Source organism: Ornithorhynchus anatinus, chromosome 2, assembly GCF_004115215.2.
Source record: "Ornithorhynchus anatinus isolate Pmale09 chromosome 2, mOrnAna1.pri.v4, whole genome shotgun sequence".
NCBI classification, from domain to species: domain Eukaryota; kingdom Metazoa; phylum Chordata; class Mammalia; order Monotremata; family Ornithorhynchidae; genus Ornithorhynchus; species Ornithorhynchus anatinus.
Genome location: NC_041729.1, coordinates 117,538,574 through 117,551,941, shown reverse-complemented (window position 1 = coordinate 117,551,941; position 13,368 = coordinate 117,538,574). Strand labels below are relative to the sequence as shown.

Sequence of the window (13,368 nt, the reverse complement as noted above, 5' to 3'; positions counted from 1 at the left end):
AATTAAAGTGTTTTTAATAGTGTACTAAACGCAGTAAATGCTATACTGGAATACCGGCATGTATCTGTTTCTGTGAAGTCCATTTAGAGACCAGTTATTCTATTTCTAGTCTGAAGATAATAATAATAATAATAATGATGTTGGTATTTGTTAAGCACTTACTATGTGCAGAGCACTGTTCTAAGCACTGGGGTAAATACAGGGTAATCAGGTTGTCCCACGTGAGACTCACAGTTAATCCCCATTTTACAGATGAGGTAACTGAGGCACAGAGAAGTTAAGTGACTTGCCCACAGTCACACAGCTGAGAAGTGGCAGATCCGCGATACAAACCCATGACCTCTGACTCCCAAGTCCATGCTCTTACAGTAGCATTTATTAAGTGCTTACAATATGCAGAACACTACTTAGCACTTGAGAGAGTACAGAACAATGTTAAACAAAGAGTTGTATAAATTGAAGTTATGCATAAATTATTTTTAGTATGCTTTGGTAAACAGTATTAATGTTTCAGTTCAAGTCTCTTGCATTAGTTCCTCCTTAGCTCTCTGGTGTACTAGTGTACTAGTTATCAAAAAGATACAAATCAGCAGTTTAACGTAATCGCTAGGATCACTACTCAGTGCACTGCACTGATGGATGAAAGATGAAACTTGTTACTATCAAGGGTAAGTGTTAAAAAGCATAAAAACCTTCCTTCCCCTTAGCTTCACAATAATCTTGTGCTAAGGGAATCCACATATTTGTATATCGGGAATCATGCATATGCTTTTAGCTAACAACTTCAAATATGTATCAGGGACCTGACATTATAAAAAAAAACTTAATTGTTCTGATGGGCAGATGTTAACACTGTATTTCTTTCTTGGCTATTAACAAAAATGGAGCAGGCATCAGCAGGCATCAGTGCAGAAGTTCGAAAGTTTTGTTGCTGTGCTACTGTACGACAAGATCTGGAGGAATATCTTCTCTGTTTCATGAGGTTATCAACAAAAACAGTTTAATTTTTGTTTTGTGAATAGCTTTAAATAGAGCATTTCCTCTTAACACTGACATCTGTATCTTAAAATCAGAATTGTTTTCAAGTAGAAATATTACAGAAAGTCCAAATAAAAAGTTCACTTTTTTTCTCTTCACATTTTTCTTTTAGATTTCCAATTCCCCTTCATCACCAACACAAGCTTTCACAGCATCTAATTAGATGTCTAGCAAAGCAGGAACAAGTCGCTCATCTCTATGGCCCACTCAGTTGTTTCATAGATTAATAGAATACTAAGTGATAGATCTCAGATGATATGCCACATGCCAGGCAACAATGGCAGGTCCAGGCTTCTAGACCAGCAGATCACTTGAAATAGTTTGCTTTTAATATCAATGATATTTACTGAGTGCTTACTGTGTGTAGATCAGATTTGGTAGACACATTCTTTGGCCATAAGGAGCTTACAGTCTACATAGGAAGACAGATATTTAAAATAAATTATGAATATGTGCCTAATTGCCAAAAGGCAGAGTGTGAGGTGCTTAAAGTATTGAAAGTGTACAGATCCAAGTGCATAGCTGATACAGAAGAGGAGAGAGAAGGGGAGATGAGGGATCATTAGGAAAGGTCTCTTGGAGGAGATATGATTTTAAGTCTTTGAAGGTGGGGAGAGTGGCCTGTCTCCCCCTCTAGAGACTGCATATTCGTTATGGGTGAGGAATGTATCTATTAATTCTGCTGTATTGTACTCTCCCAAGTTTTAGAACAGTGCTCAGAACATAGTAAATACCACTGATTGACTGATTTACTGATCCGAGGGGGGAGGGAGTCCCAGGCCAGACACAGGGCACATGCAAGAGGTCAGCCATAAAACAGACGAGACTGAGGTACAAGGTATGAGATTGAGGCTGGCTTTGAGGCGACAGAGTCAGTAGGCTGGGTTGCTAGGTAAGGTAGGGGTGAGGTGATTCAAGTTTTTTAAAGACAAGAGAAAAGAGTTTCTGTTTCATGTAGAGATGGATGACAACCTTTAAAAGTTCTTGAGAAGTGTGGTAATATAGACTGAATTTTTCTTTTTTTAGAAAAATGCTGTGGGCAGCAGAATGAAGTAAGTACTGTAGTGGGGAGAAATAAGAGGCAGGGAGATCAACGAAGAGGCTGGTGCATTAGTCAAGGCACGATAAAATTAGTGCTTGGGTCAGCTCAGTAACAATTTGGATAGATATGAAAGAGCGGGTTTTAGCCATTATTAAGACAGAAAGAATCAACAAGATTTAATGACAGAATTAATATGTGAGTTGAATGAAGAGATGGGTTGAGGATAATGCCAAGTTACAGGCTTGGGATATAGGAAGGATAGTGATGTGTCTCCAGTGATGGGAAAGAAATGGGTCCGACTGGGTTTAGGTGGAAAAAGAAGGAGTTACGTGTTGGACACTTTAAGCTTGAGGTGTTAGTGGAACATCCATGAAGAGATGTCCTAAAGGCAGGAGAAAATATGAGCCTAAGAGAAGGAAAGAAGACAGGACTGAAGAGGTAGATTTGAGAATCATACACTTACAGATGGTAGATGTAACCATAGGAGTGAATGAGTTCTCCAATTGTAGTGAATGTAGATGGAGAATAGAAGGGGACCCAGAACTGAGCCTTGAGGGACTCCCAGACTTAGGGGGGTAGGAGGCTGAGTAGGAACCCGCTAAAGAAAATGAGAATGAGTGGCCAGAAAGGAGGAAAGGCAGGAAGTGACAATGTCAGTGAAGCCAAAGTTAAATAATATTCACTGGAAAATAGGGTGGTTCACAGTGTCAAAGGCAGCTGAGAGGTGGAAGGGGGTTAGGATGGGGTAGGGTTGGATTTGGCAAGGAAGGTATTGGTAACTTTAGGGCAATTTTTGTGGTGGCTTTGATGTTGTAGTAATAACCATATAAAAAGGTAACAACATGAATACAAGAAATCCCACGTTATTCAAATCTCTGTGCTTTGGTCTTCAAGCAGCTTAACTGGCAATTTTAGCAAGAATTAGAAATTTCTAATAGAAATTGCCAATAATGCCAATATTATATTTCTATAGATGCCAATTTTTACAAAATTCTGAAACGTCATTTAAAAATAAGAACGGAGCAAACCCAATTTATTAAAACCTAACCTTATTTGGTGTTGGTTATATACTATTCACTTCCTTTCCACAAAACCCAAGCCTAAAATCTGCCTAACTGTCCTCCTAAAGGAAGAAAATAACTCAGGCTTACAACTGTGTAAGAACTAAGTGCTTGGGAGAATACAATATAACAGAGTTGGTAGACATATTCCCTGATCACAAAGAGTTTATAATCTAATGGGTGAAACACATATTAATATAAACAAATAAATGACATATATGTACATAATTGCTGTGGGGCTGATGGAGGGATGAATCAAGGGTGTAAATTCAAGTGCAAGGGTGATTCAGAAGGGAGTGGGGGACAAGGGCTTAGTCAGGGAAGGCCTTTTGGAGGAGATGCGCTTCCAATCATGAATATAAGGATTCATACTATCCGTATGATCACTTCATGTCTTCAGAAGTGATTTAATAAGCTGTATTTAACAATCAGGTAGAGAAAAGAGCTATCCATATGAACACTTGCCTTGCACATGAGCTCTTGATTTGCTTTCATAATTGTTTTAATAAACTGCACTTAATCAGGCTTGGACAAAAGCTAGATGAAATGTGACAGGAGGAATTAATCACATTTCAGATGAATGACATTTTATCTACTGAATTTTATCATCAATAGGCACTGGATATCACGTCTTTGGGAGAGACCTTTCCCAAAGTCAACTATCATGGCTGGATTTGCAATCATTAACTAATACTGGGCTATTCAAATCTCCCCAAAGTATATTCATTCATTCAATAGTATTTATTGAGCACTTACTATGTGCAGAGCACTGCATAACTGATCATACATGTGCACTGAAAACTGACAAACTCTGCCATCATCATCAATGCATATGCTCCCACAATGACAAACGATGATGATGAAAAATAATATTTCTACAAAGATTTGGATAAACTCACTGCAGGAAAGATAACATCAGAGAAACTAATTATAACGGGCAATTTTAACGTTAGAGTTGTTAATTATTCCTTAATCCTGGAAGGCAGGCTTTGGGTCTTTTTATAAACTCAACCGCAAGGGCCTACTCTTCCTGAGTGAATGTGCCAAACACTATCTTGTGACCTCAAACACTATCTTCTGCCTATTTAGCAAACAAACAAAAAAATATATTGGACCCTCACCAAAGCACTGGCATCTCATTAACTACAACATAACATGCACAGAGGACTCAAGCTAACACTTCTGGAATTCATACTTACAACTAAATATAAATATTGACAAAGCATAACAAAATGCTATCACAGAATTATGTTACCTAGGCAGCACATCAATCAATGATTCAACAATCACTGATAGACAAGGAAGTAGAAAACTAGATAAATAAGGTCAGATATCACTTGAGAGACTTTCAGAAAGGTTCCTCAAAGCTAATTGTATTTTAAAGGAAATATCTTCCACGTGATTGAAAGATGTGTTGTTAAAATCCTACATATGATTTGCACTATTCATTCTGTAGTATTTAACCACATAGCCCTTAACTATGTGCCAAGCATAGTTACTTAGTACACTAAGTGCTGGGGTGGATACAAGCAGATAGGGTTGGACGCAGTCCCTGTGCCATAAGGGGTCACAGTCTCAATCCCCATTTTACAGATGAAGTAACTGAGGCCCAGAGAAGTGAAGTGACTTGGCCAAGGTCACAGAGCAGACAAGTGTCAGGGCTGGGATTAGAACCCATGACTTTCTGACTCCCAGGCTCACGCTCTGACTACTATAACATGCTGCATCCAGAAGGTTTTATTTTGGTGAGGGTTGGGGGAAATGGAGGGGACTTTCTTTTCACCTTAGGTCACAAATTGATCACTAGTCTCACCCTGGTCAACTTTAATAGATTTCAGATTCATTTTCATTTTTAAATATTTACATATTTTATTATATTAATGAATTAATATTAGTTACTGTGCTCCTTCCACCCTTAACATTATACATACATATTAGATTTTAAGAATTACTAATAAACTATGTCTATAGCCATATTCAGAAACTTTAAGAATACTGAATATTGAGTTTTTTATATAACTCCCCAAAACCACAGGATTCTATATTTTTACTTGAAATTTTAATCAGGTAAGCTTTCCATATGTTAATTTTTGATAAATAAAATCTTAGAAGTGTTTTTTAATTTTTTATTATTCATTATGTTTTCATTATAATGATGCATTTTCTTATGTTGATATTCTGTGTGGGATATAACTATCTCATACAGATAATTATTTTCCAGTCAAATGAAATTGAAAGTTGTTTTGCAATCTGCAGTTTTACCCAGATGTATTAACTACCACATAGTTTCTCACCCTCTGTTCTTTAGCATAGCTAATTATATTAAACATGACAAGACAAAGCCCTTGTTAAGGCGATAAGCACTTTGATAAAATAACTGGGAATGAGTGAACACACAAATTATTCTTTCTCATTGGTCATTCAAACACAAATGAGCTGCATTCTCAGAGGACTGAAACAGAGTATAGTGATGACATGGCATGAAATTCCATGCTGAACTAAAATCTACAGCACTACTCTATACCTTGACTCCCCATATCTTATTGCATAAACAATACCATTAGTTTTACTTAAGGACTAGTCTTATAGAAGACACAAATAAGACTTGGAGTGAAGTCTGTATTCTAGCATTGAAATTAATTTTCCTAAACACAACTTCATAGGGTTTGTAAAGGATATCAATCAATCATTCCTATTTATTGAGCATTTACTGTGTGTAGAGCATTATACTATGTGCTTGTGACAGTACAGTTTAACAATACAACAGACACATTATCTGAAACAATGAGCTTACAGTCTAGAGGGGGAAACAGACTTTAACATAAATACATAAATTACAGATAAGTACAAAAGTGCTGTGTGGCTGGGATGGGGGAATGCATAAAAGGAATAAATCGGGGGAATGCAGAGGAGGGTTTAGGTGATGTACCCTCAATAAGATGGTGAGAATAATGTCTCTCAGATTTGAAGAGGGACGGCATTCCAGGCCAGAGGAATGAGAGGGCAAGAAGTTGACAGTGAGTTAGATGTGATCGAGTTACAGTGAGTAGGGTGGCATTAGAGGAGCAAAGTGTGTGGGCTGGGTCGTAGTAGGAGATTAGTGAGGTGAGGCATGAGGGGCAAGATGATTGAGCACTTTAAAGTTGATGGTAAGATGTTTCTGTTTGATGTGGAGGTGGATGGGCAACAACTAGAGGTTCTTGAGTGGGGAATACATGGACTGAACTTTTTTGTAGAAAAATGATCCAGGCAGCAAAGGGAAGTATGGACTGGAGTGGGGAGAAACAGGAGGCAGGGAGGTCAGCAACTACACTGGTACAGTAATCAAGGTGGAATAGGATAAGTGCTTGGATTAACACCACTCCACAGAACCTCACAGAGAGCAGTTTCAGTGGAGATGGGGGGTGGGGGAGAGAGAGGAATCCAGGTTCTAGAGGGTCGAGGTGAGAAGCAGAGGATGGAAGTGGAGGTAGTGGGTGTAAGCAACTAGTTTGAGCAGTTTGGAAAGAGAGATGGAAATGGGGTCAAGGAAGGGTTTTTTGGGATAGGAAATACATGGACATTTTTGAAAGCATAGGGGAAAGAACTACTGGAAAATGAGCTGTTAAAGATGGTGGTCAGAAAGGTAAGCCTGTGAAAAGTGATGAGGTCAGTGTAGGTGGAGCAGGTAGATTTCAAAAGGAGGTAGGAGACCTATTGAGAAGCTGTTGCTAAGGATGACAGAGCAGATGTACTTAGATTTGAACACTTGATATTCACCCCACCCACAGCCCCACACCACTTATGCATGAATCCATAATTTATTCATATTAACGTCTGTCTCTCTCTCTAGATTTTAAGATATTTGTGTCTAGGGAATGTCTGCCAACTTTTTGTACGGTACTCTCCAAGCAGTCAGTACAGAGCTCTGCTCCCAGTAAGGGCTCCATAAATAATATGATTAATTGATAAATGTGGGCATAGGAGGATGAAGGTACTGGAGAACTATGAAGGATATTTTTGGGACATAACATTCATTAAAAAACAGAGGCAGCTTCAGCTTCAAACTGTCTCCAAAATTTGCAGTCATTGTTCAGGGAAACTGTATACTTTCAGGGAATGTTTCAGATTGTAGTGATGCTCTGGACAAAGTAAAAAGTACCATGTTCATTTACAGTTGAGATACTATTGAAATCAAACTAATGTTTAAACAACTGCTATTACAAATTTTGGTAAATGATGATCAGATAATTTTAAGAATCACATTCCATCATATGGCTTCTTCTTTTCTCCTAGAATGTATTATCCTTTCTGATATTGCCACTTTGACATAGCTAATTAACAAATGCTTATTGTAAAAAGTAATGTGACCTTTTATTTGACAAAATCAAATCTAATATTCATTCAGTAGTATTTATTGAGCACTTATTATGTGCAGAGCAGTCTCCAGCAATGGTGCATTTTAGTTACAAAAAATGTTTTGCATTTTTGGCAAGTATCACAGCTAGATAATTTCTAAAATTCAGAACTAGCGAGAAGAAAGGCTTCAATCCCTGGTAAGTCCATAAAATATGCCTGTTTAGATCAAGTGCTTGTAAGTAGGAGGCTATATATCTCTGCTTTTATGTTTTGATTTTAGGATGTACATTTCTTTGTACCAGAATAAAATCCTCAATTAACATATATATTTTTAATTCACATCATTTGTTCCGGTTCTAGTGGTCCTAGTAGCCATAGTAGTAGTATAATTATTACTATTACTATTATTCTTTTATAGTCGATGCACAAGAAACTGCTTTATCCTTATATTCCATAGCACCACTCTTGGTCTAGTGAAAAAAGTTTGGCTCCAGGAATAAGATCTGGGTTCTAGAACTGGGCAGCACAAATAGATTACTAATGCCTGCTAGAAACTGTGCCACCACTGCCAAAAGTGACCTGTGAGGTGCACAGACCCAGCAGTGATCCTAAAAAAAATGCTGGCAAATGTGGGTGAAATAAGACTGCAGTGGCAACCATGATAAATATATCAGTATTATGTCACAGCATTCCTACTACGTTGTGTTCATTCTGGGCAGTAAATAGATCCTACACATAAAGAACAACTTAAAAAAACCCAACAAACCAGAGCATATACTTTGCAGTATACTGCACTCATAACCTTCTACTTAGTCAGTGCACTCTAAGCCCTATAGAGAATAAGATGGTAGGAGATGATGAAGTGTTGATGACCCTGCACATATATTGATCACTATAATCAATTCCTTTCACTGGTTTTCGGGCCTGATGATTGTCAGTATTTCCAACAGGAGCCACCACTAACATCATATTTCATAATTGGTGCCAGCCAATAGGACTTGGAAATTTCAGAAAATATTTTTTTTAAAGAATGGTTTAAATGATATCCTTTTTAATAGTATTTCCTATTTCTGAGTTTTATGGGAAAATCTACTGTGGAGGGATCTAAAATTGTCAATTCCCTTAAAATTAAATTACGCAGATACGTATTACTTGACAAACTAGTTATCAGCAGATAAACTTGGCAGTAGTGCCTGCACTACATAAGGTTTGGTATTTTTGGACACTACATGATTAAAAAGAAAATATTTCTTTTCTACTTAATTGTTGGACTTATGTGTTTTAAGGAACATCATGAGACCTAGTATTGACTATTCATAACTGTGCTCTGTATATATCCTATGGGTGTGTGTGCGGATTAAATTCTGGAAATGTGTATTATCAGGCATAAAATATTCATGTGTAGACTGTGCTAATAAACAATTAGCATTAAAACCATGAAGACAACGAGAACATTAAGACTAGGTTAGAAAACTCACATCTTCGTTCTTAGTTGTTTTAAAGCAGGTAATATGCTATATTTAGAAGGCAAAATATGTACCCCCAAGTAAAGTCAAAAATTAAAGTACTATCTAGGAATAAATGGACTGAAACATCAAAAGTATATATATAACTGCTCAACTGGTATTTGATCTTATTCCATGGCTTGCAGATATGATCTGAATGATAAATTTTTACTGACTTCAAAGAGAGCTCATGGTACTGATCAATAACATGCCTCTTCCATATGGAATGGTCTATATTCCTTTAAAACTCACCCCTGCAAAAATTTCCCTAATACTAAAATATTCATATTTGGTGTTATTCTACAAGGAAATAAGATTACAGTAATTTGCAAGTTGACACTATAATTATTCCCATTTTGTTATTTGTGATCTACAAAGAGTCAGCAAGCAATAAATGAACTAACAACCTTAGGTAAAGTTGGCCTGGTAAATTCTAGGCCTGGTGAAGCCATCTAAAGCTAGCCTTGTTCTTAGGTAACCTTACCTAACTACAAACTATGATTCTAGCTTCATGTTAAAGAGTAAAGCTCACTAAAGGTTATGGAGCTATACATTTAATTGTACAAAGGGCCAAAATATATGAATAATTGTGTCTGGGGACCCAATGTGTATACAGTATATGTGTACCCAGTACAGAGAACACATAGCCAGAAGACTACAAATGTGTTCCTTGAAGAAAGAAGATGAAGTGGTTAAATACATTAGGAGGTGGGCAACTTCTGTAGGAAGTTGAAGTGTTACATGAAAAATGAGTTCCATTTGGACTAAAATAATCTTAGGATTCTGGCATTAAAAAGTTAAAAGATAACAGACTTTAAAACTGGGATAAGGCCAAAGAGTGAAAAAATACGAGAACCAGACTGACATAATCTCTAATTCAGATAAGGTTTGAAGACTTTAGGACATGGAAATGCTGGTAGATTTGGTGGGAAGTCAGTAAAACACAAGAGAATAAAAAGGGAAATTTAGACTATTCAATAAACCATAAGAAAGGAAAAGTGGCAATCTTGGGGGAAAAGGGAAGCGCGCACGCGCGCACACACACACACACACACACACAGAGTGTATGTATCCATAAACATATTTCTGTGTGTGTGTAATAATAATGATAATAATAATGTTATTTATTAAGCGCTTACTATGTGCTTAGCACTGTTCTAAGTGCTGGGGTAGACACAAGGGAATGAGGGTGCCCCATGTGGGGCTCACAGTCTTCATCCCCATTTTATAGATGAGGGAACTGAGGCCCAGAGAAGTTAAGTGATTTACCAAGGTCACAGAGCTGACAAGTGGCGGAGCGGGGATTAGAACCCATGACCTCTGACTCCCAAGCCCAGGCTCTTTCCATTGAGTCATGCTGCTTCTCTATAAGTATTTCTACTCTAACGGCTGAAGCCAGACAATACAATAATTAATTAATTATACAATAACTAATTGCAAGAAACCTTGATATAAATATCATTTTTGATATTTGGGGGTGGTAGGGTGAAGAAACCTGAGACGTACAGCCATAATTTAAATAAATGCAAAAGAGAGGAATGGGAAACACTTAAAGGGTATATACTGTATCTTGGTTACAATACAGACAGCAAATTTAGCCTGAAAATACAAAACGTTTTCAGATAAGAGGAGTTACTGTAAAAGTACATACTAAAGCCACAATAGTACAGCAGTTATATGTTAGGCAGTATTGAGAAAACTGCAAAACTAGGGGTTACATTGTAAGATTTCAAGTATCCCCACATAAATTGTTTTAATGTCACAAAGCACAGTAAAAAGTAAGGGGGGGCTTCGGTTAAAATAAATTCCTTTTGGGTCCAAAAATACACATTTCTTCCAATCAAAATTTTGTTTTCTCCATTCTTCCTGACAACTAGGGTTAGAACCCATAAAGAAAATATTGTCCTGAAATCAATTCTAAAAAATGGAACAAAACTTTATGCAGAAAGATCACAATGGAAAAGCCTCTTTGAAACAACGATCACAGTATAATAAAATCAGGGAGGGAAGGTCAAAAAAACCCAACATGAGGAAACTGTATTTTAGAAAAAGGATCTCTGATACCCTTGGTTATAAAAAGTGGTAGTAGCTAAAAATTGAACACAATTATAATCTATCAGACTGTTAAACCCTTTGTACTGTAAGTTCGTTGGGGGCAGGGAATGTGTCTTTTATAATGTGATATTGTACTCTCCAAAGCACTCAGTTTTGTGTGCTCTGCACACAGTAAGCAGTCAATAATTGTGAATGATTGACTGAGACAGGGACTAACACTTTTGCTTCTAGTGTTCTCTCTCGAGCATTTGGTAGGGTGACTAGACCTTAGTGATGTGCCCTGGAACACCCTTCCCTCTAAAACCCTCCTCCATACCTCAACCCTTGATACTTTCAATGCCCTCTTAAAATCCCAGTTTCTCCAACCAACAAGACTTTCAGATAAATTCCCAACACTCCAAGCCACACCAACCCAACAACTCTGTCTCCCCAGCTAGAGCATAAGCACCATGAATGGAAATGGATTTTTGTGCTTTTGCTGTACTTTTCTAAAGCACTTAGGAAAGTTAATTGAATTCAACATTACTACTTCTACTATTAAGTATGGTAGTGCAAAATTCCTTAGGCATTTATAATATGCAAAGCACTGTACTAGAAGCAGGATAGCCTGGTGGAAAGATCATGAGCCTGGGAGTCTGAGGACCTGGATTCTAATCTCAGTTTCACCACTGACCTGCTGGGTAACCTCAGACAAGTCACTTAACTTCTCCGTGCCTCAGTTACCTCTGTGGCAAAATGGAGGTTCAATACCTCTTCTCCACCCTACTTAGAATGTGAGCCCATGTGGTACTTAATTATCTTGTATCTATCTCAGAGCTTAGTACAGTGCATACACTTAACAAATGCCACAATTACTATTACTGAGCACTGGGCAGATACAAGATAGTCCCTGTCTCATATGGAGCTCAGGGTATGAGTAGGAGGGAGAAACATTGTTTAATCCTCAATTTAAAGATGAGGCTAAATGACTTACTTGCCCAATGTCACACAGCAGGAAAGAGGCAGAGTTGGGATTAGAACACAGATGAACTAACTTCCAGGCTAACTCTTTCCATTAGAAGTGGCTTCTACTACTACTACTACACTACAGTAAATGCTCATTTAACATTATTGATTGATTGAAATCTGAGGACTGTTTAAAATACCAAATAAATTATCATCCTCTAGTGAGTAAAAGAAATCACTCATGGGCAACCAGCATAGTGAAATATGTCATTAGAGGGATAAAGTAATATTTTAAAAATTGATAATTTATTCTACTTAGGGATAAAGTTGAGGCAGATTAAGTACAAGAAGGAAATTATGGGCTGTTGTTGAATGATATTTTTTAAATGCTTACTATGCAACAGAGGTGGATAAATAAGTTTTCAGAGTACCTTTAATGGAATACCTAAGCTAATTCCCCTACCTTTTTTCCCCCTAATTTATCAGAGGGAGAAGGCTGACTAGAGACTCAGTGAATTCTTTATCTGTGATTATTGTGAGCCCTTTGAGGGGTACTTAGACTGTATAAACGAAGATTATAATCTGTCAAAAAGGTTCAAGAAGTGAATTTAGGAATTATAGAATGGGTCACTTCTACTCCTGAAAAAAGTGACAGAATCTAAAATAAAGTTTAGGATTAGTGAGCCCTACTGAAACATAATCTGACATTTCTTCTAGACTGTGAGCCCATTGTTGGGTAGGGCTTTTCTCTATTTGTTGCTGAAATGTACTTTCCAAGTGCTTAGTACAGTGCTCTGTATGCATTAGGTGCTCAATAAATACACTTGAATTAATTAATGAATGATTTCTAAAAAAAGACACCTGATTAATACCTGTTCTCCCTCCTACTTATACTGCAAGCTCCATGTGGGATCTAATTACCCCAGTACTTGGGATACTAATCTGCTGAAATATTTTGAAGGGATCAGTAAGCATATTGGTAAAGGGAAGTAAATTAATGGAAAAACATATTGTACTTATTTGCATAATTGCATAATTTTTGTAATATTAAAACAAGGGTCAGGCTATTACACAAAATCACAGAAGTAATAAATCCAGCAAAACAGAATGCAGGAGAAAAAAAGAGAAGAGAAACAAGGTATGGGGAAGGAAAAGAAAGGTAAAATGACACTTGGGATTCTACTACTGGACACTTCCAAATGCTTCATAAAGATCCATGACAGGGTGATTTCGGATTGGTTGGTTGATAAATTTGTCTAGCCCTCCTATCAAATCTACCAATCTTTACCAGAAGGGACTGAATTATGACACAACATGGTGCCAACACTCCTGCCAATTATATGACACAATCTGAAACCTGTCAAGTGCACACCCCCAGTGCATG

At 37.3% G+C, this 13,368-nt stretch overlaps 1 protein-coding gene across 1 annotated transcript in view; it reads right to left on the bottom strand.

Annotated features, from left to right (window-relative positions):
• PCDH17 (protocadherin 17) overlaps positions 1-13,368 on the bottom strand; it is a 139,775-nt gene that overhangs the window by 13,998 nt on the left and 112,409 nt on the right. The gene's annotated exons all lie outside the window — the stretch shown is intronic.